Genomic DNA, 6,035 nt, shown 5'->3' with positions numbered 1-6,035 from the left:
TGTCCAAGTATAATGCGACGGTAAAGCTGTTGCCCCGCATTATTGCTGTCTATGTGCAAGTCACACAGCATAAAACGTATCCTTATGATCGTACGTGACTGTACTGGACATCGCTTGGCTTGAAAAGAAATCCAATGAAATTCAAGCAAACGCGGAACAATACATGGTGTAATGTTTACATCAGGTTTATTCTTATGAACAGAGTATATGTGCCAAGCTACGCCATGTGTGTGTGTGTGTGTGTGTGTAAAGTAGGTGCAGTGACAACGGTGGCAGCAGGAACTAACAACTGTTATAAGCTACGGATGTGCATTTGACCAGTTAGTTGTGAGCAGGCAATGATTAGTTGATGTGTGATCGTATTGTGTCGGTGTTGTTGTGTCACAAATCACAGTGAGGTTACATCTCTAAATCACGTGTTGAAGGCATTATCCAGAATGTTTTGAAGAAGAGAAACGTGTGTGCAAAGTTTGCCCCGCTCGCCACGAGTACCGAACAAAAAACAACAATGCGTGGACGCCTGCCACGTCTTGATTGAGATGCAAACTGCGGACAATTCCTTTCTGGAAAAAATCGTAACTGGTGCTGAGATACGGTGTTATCTGTACAAACCTAGTGTCAAACGACAAAGTGCAAAAATTCACTTGAATGATCAACAGTTTGACGACATAATCGACATTCAAACCAATGTGACACAGGAGTTGAAGATCATCCCAAAGAAGACTTTTTTTGGCGCCTTCACAGGATTGTATGAAAGTTCCGTTCGTTGAACTCAAGAGGAAGGATTCCATGTAGAACACCTGAAGCCTTAAAACCGCCAGTTTTTCTCTGTTTTTTATTAATCCAACCACGAGACTTTTTGAACAGATGACGCACATATATTGTTCGTGATTCGAGTGTGTAAAACGCCTTTTATTGGCTTAAGATGCATCCATAGTAGGACTGAAGAAACATAAATACCCTTTGCTGCTTCGGATCACGTCCAGATTTCGTCGAATAGTTTTGACGATCCTTGGTAGTTCCATCGTGGGTGGCGTTGGGCAGAATTATGGTGAAATTAGATGCCAATGTGACTTCATTAACCCACCTTAACCTCTCATGAGCTCCGAGACAGTAGTTTTTTTTTTTTCGTATGTGTCACAGCTTGCTGTTCGTAGCGTAGCCGATTCCGAGGGTGACGGCTCAGCACGCTACGTTATTGCACCATTACACGGGGAGGTTGTAGGACCATTTGAGCCATATTTCAAACGTCGCAATGGGAGACAGTAACGGGGTTTCGAAGTTTTTCGTGTATTTCTAGCTGGAAACCGAAAAAAAGTCATGCATTATTTAAACTCACTTTTAATATATCAAAGCCACGAACCCAGACTGTCGAAATTTGTTTCTAAATAATATATAGCACTACTATGGCTGAATTTATGAAGGAATTGAAATTTTTTTGACAACTGTTACTCGGTTGGCACAATGGTAGGCTACTTCCAGTGTGTATACCGGCAATATTTGTATTGTATATTTAATTTATAACATAGTGGATATTATATATTACACGTAACATTGATCTTTCCAGACATGACGGAATCATCTAAGACGGCATTAGTCCGATGTTTTCACTATGCTACAGAGTTATTTGCCTCGTGCAAAATAAAGCAAGGAAGTCTACTGAGTAGCAGCCGTCCTACATCCGTTAAGCTGTTCTCATGTGTAAGAATATAGAACTTCTTTTACTTTGAGACAAATTCAATTAATATTCTTATTTTAATGCAATTAATAATATGGTTTTAAACACAAAGTTACTGTGATATTGGTAACAATTGACCATCTGGCGCCGTGGCTTAGTTGGTTAAAGCGCCTGTCTAGTAAACAGGAGATCGAGGGTTCGAATCCCTCCGGTGCCTTGTGGATTAAATTTTTGTTTTTCAATTCTTTAGTCGTCCCTGTTTTTATAACGCATTCTGAAGTTGAAAAACTCACGGACATTCAAAAAGGAGACAATTATGTAATGCAAGGGTTTGTCTTTTTGATTAGCTTAATGCTTTGAAGAAAAACGACTTCCAAGAAGTAATTTCAAATTTTCCATCGTAGTGCACTGTAATAGGTCGGACAAGCGTTTACTTGCTAGAATTGTTTCTATTTATTCTTAACCATCCTTGTTTCGTTCCAAAATTTCATTCGAAATGGCTACACTACTGTTGCTTACGATTCTGTGTGTGTGTGTGTGTGTGTGTGTGTGTGTGTGAGACAGAAAAAAAAAGAGAGAGAGAGAGACAGAGAGAGAGCACTTATACGTCGAAAGGGGATGTAGCTCAGTGGTAGAGCGTTCGCTTTGCATGTGAAAGGCCCCGGGTTCGATCCCCGGCATCTCCAAAATTTTTGAATTCATGCAACAGTGTAGAATAAGCATGTAACAATGTAATCCTTAAAGACCCAAGAGGCATCGCAATTTTACAATGCCAAAATCAAAAGCTTTCACTGCACCTACGCAGACTGGTCGTAAAGATACACACTGTGATGTGCATGGAAGAAGGTACTTTCAATTGTACCACTAACTTATGTTTCTTCCCTTTCTGTTTACAAATGGAGGAAGAAAGATTGTCGAAATACCTTTGTGCAAATTGTCATTAGTCTTACCCTGTCTTTGTGTCTCCTAGGGAAGCAATATTAGGCGATTGTAGTACCATACAATCCTTAAGTTCTCACTTAAACACTGTAAGTAAAGTGTTATGGGATTGGAGGTGCATATCTTAAAGCATTTGCCAGTTAAGGTTATTCAGCATCTCAGTGATGCTTTATCATAGACCAATCAAACCTGTGATTGTATGTGCTGCCCTTCCATATACATTCAATATTGCTATTAGTATGGGACCCATGCCCTTGAGTAATATTCTATGTTAGACTGCGTGAGTGTTTAGTAAGCATTTGCATATTTGTGTAATAACTAGTTAAGTAATTTATTGACAAAGACCTCTCATAGGAATGTGCTGTGGCTCCCTGTTTTCAGCCTTTATATAGCTGGTATGTACAAAAACACCTCAAAGAAGTTTGGATATGGCAACAATTACATGCTGACAGTAAGTTGTAAAGATATAGAGGCCACTGAGGACATTTTGATGAAGTACCTAACAGTTGTTGGGAAATACTTCTTCGCCGGCCGAAGTGGCCGTGCGGTTAAAGGCGCTGCAGTCTGGAACTGCAAGACCGCTACGGTCGCAGGTTCGAATCCTGCCTCGGGCATGGATGTTTGTGATGTCCTTAGGTTAGTTAGGTTTAACTAGTTCTAAGTTCTAGGGGACTAATGACCTCAGCAGTTGAGTCCCATAGTGCTCAGAGCCATTTGAACCATTTTGAAATACTTCTTCTATTGGAGACTGCAACCCAGTGCCACAAAGAAGTCTTTACATTCCAGATGAACAAAAAGTTATAGAACAGAGACTGGATGAAAATGGATTGAATCTGGTTTGTCACTGGATGGAGGAGTGGACCAGACAGACATCCCCTGCCTCTCAGAATGCTATGTCGTTCATAACTGATTTTTGAGGCCGTGGATGTTCTGGGAAAGAATTAATGCGGTATTTATATTGAGAACAAAGTGCTGCTCTATAATCAAAACCCAAAATATTTTGGTGTCACCCTAGATAGCTCAATGACCTCCAAGAATAATCTGTCAAACAAGGCTGCCAAACTCGGAACTCACAACATTTTTCAGAGACTTGCCAGAACTTCAGGCCTATTCAATCTGGTAGTGGAATATTGTGCATCGGTTTGGCTGAACACATCACTAAAGAGTGCAACAATTTTGGATGAAAATGGATTCAGCCTAGTTGATTGCTGCATAGAGGATGTACCAAATAGGCACCACCTGCCTTTCAAAATACGCCTTGCTTGCTAGCACCCCACCCAGATTCAACAAGCCTCAAAAAATCTGGGCTACCCTAAATAGAATATGAACAAACCATTGAAGATGTGCTGACTCCTACAGAAGGGGAAATAGCTTCTCCCAAGTGTGATTGTGGAGTTGCTAGGCAACTCATAAAACATATAATTTAAGATTGCCCATTGACAGGCTTCACTGGTGATCCCTCCGAATTCCAGATTGTTCCCCTATATTCTATGGTTTTATATAGTTTATATATTTTTATGTCTATTCTTTTTCCTCTTTAATATGACCTATATATTTTGTATGCATATTTAATGTTCATATTTTAGACTTTTTGTATATAATTAATTCATGCCACACACTAAGTAAATAAATCATCTGCTTCACCTATAACTGACCCTACGTGATCATTCATTCCCCTACGCCAGTTACTTCATAGGACTATTCTAAAACTAATGTTTCTGGAGGACACAATCATACTAATCCAGTGTCCAAACTTAACCAACACATGGATGAATCTTCATACACCGCCACAAACCTACCAATAAACTGTCGGACCCCTGATATGCAGAGTCAGTAATGTTCCAAAGAAGAATAAACAAGCTATTAAGCAGGTGGTCATAACGTTTTGGCTCATCAGTGTACAAATTCCTTTATGATTCTTAAATCAAATGTTAGCTATTATTAAATTATGCTCTGTGCAAATTTTGCCAGGCAGCTTCCTCTGTCATCCCTTTCACGCTGTCTATACTCATCTACTAGTCTTCCTTCTCTTCCTTTTCTTACTATGAAATTCCATTACCCCATTACAATTAAATTTGTGTGCACTTTAACTATCTTAATGATTTATATATGCCAACTGAAGTAACAAATGAAAATTTATACCAAGGTCGGGATTCAAATTCAGGCAGATGTGCTAACCAATATGCTGTCCGGGCGCAATGGCTTTGCACAACTGCACAGACTACCCTAGCTCATCTTACTCACCAGTTCAAGTTCCCATTCATGCCACAGCCCACTTGGTATTCCTCCTAAACTCGAACAGCATTGCAGAGGCTCTCCAACTGTATTGGAATAGCACCTCATCATCGAATGAAATGGGGGAGCCTGCCTGAAACCCAGACATAGATGCTTCCAATCAAACAAAACTGTATGGTTCCAGAGAGCTTTTCGAATCTTAAAAATCTGTGATGTATACATGCAAACTGAAGCAATGAATGAAAATTTGTACCAAGGCCAGGATTCGAACCTGGGCCTGTGTCCGCACTGCTCTGCTTACATACTTTTGTTACCGCATCACGCGCCCACAGTGCCGCCAGGAGGTATCCAGCATCACAGTGGGCAGTGGTTGCAACGTTTTGGCTTATCATTGTGTAAATGGAAGGGGTCTGGAGACATCAGAATGTTTCGTATTGATTATATGATGGTAAGACAGATTTCAGAATCTTTGTAAGACATTTCCAGGGGCAGATGTGGGCTGTGACTGCAATTTATTCGTTATGAACTGCAGATTAAAACTGAATAAATTGCAAAAAGGCAGTCACCTAAGGAGATGCAACCTGGCTAAGTGAAAGAACTGCAGGTTGTTAAGAGCTTCAGAGGGATAATTAAGTAACATTTGACTGGAACAGTAGAAAGCAGTACAGTAAAAGATGAACAGATACCTCTGAGAAATGAATAATGAAGGTAGCAGGAAATTAAGTACAGAAAAAGACAAGCTCTAGTGGAAATTCTTGAATATCACAGAACATACTGAATTTAATTGATGAAAGGAGAAAATATAAAAATGCGGCAAATGAAGCAGGAAAAAGGGGATACAAATGACTAACAAATGAGATTGACAGGAAGTGTGAAAGCAGAAATGGCTAGAGGACAAATGTAACAATTTAGAAGCATATATCACTTCCCCTATAGGTGGAAGAACAACAATGATCAATGGCATGAGGATGCACAAGACGATGGAAACCACTGCATTAAAGACACGTAATGTGTAACCACAGGACATGTGCCTGTAGTTGGAAAAGTGTCATGATGATCTCTCCATTGGTAAAAGATTCCAGGATAGTCCCCCATTTGGACCTTGGGAGGGGACTGCCAACAGGGAGGTGACCATGAGAAAAAGACTGAATAACCAATGAAAGGATAACAGTCTACCAGTTGG

General features: G+C 40.1%; 2 non-coding genes across 2 annotated transcripts; both read left to right on the top strand.

The window, feature by feature from the left end:
• The first annotated feature begins 1,821 nt into the window (after positions 1 to 1,821).
• Positions 1,822 to 1,895, top strand: Trnat-agu (transfer RNA threonine (anticodon AGU)). The gene has a single exon. It is a non-coding gene; the product is annotated as a tRNA-Thr (tRNA).
• Positions 1,896 to 2,292: 397 nt separating this feature from the next.
• Positions 2,293 to 2,364, top strand: Trnaa-ugc (transfer RNA alanine (anticodon UGC)). The gene has a single exon. It is a non-coding gene; the product is annotated as a tRNA-Ala (tRNA).
• The last annotated feature ends 3,671 nt before the right edge of the window (positions 2,365 to 6,035 follow it).

The sequence above is a fragment of the Schistocerca cancellata genome, chromosome 5 (assembly GCF_023864275.1).
Source record: "Schistocerca cancellata isolate TAMUIC-IGC-003103 chromosome 5, iqSchCanc2.1, whole genome shotgun sequence".
NCBI classification, from domain to species: Eukaryota; Metazoa; Arthropoda; class Insecta; order Orthoptera; family Acrididae; genus Schistocerca; species Schistocerca cancellata.
This window is presented reverse-complemented; position numbering and strand designations above follow the sequence as displayed.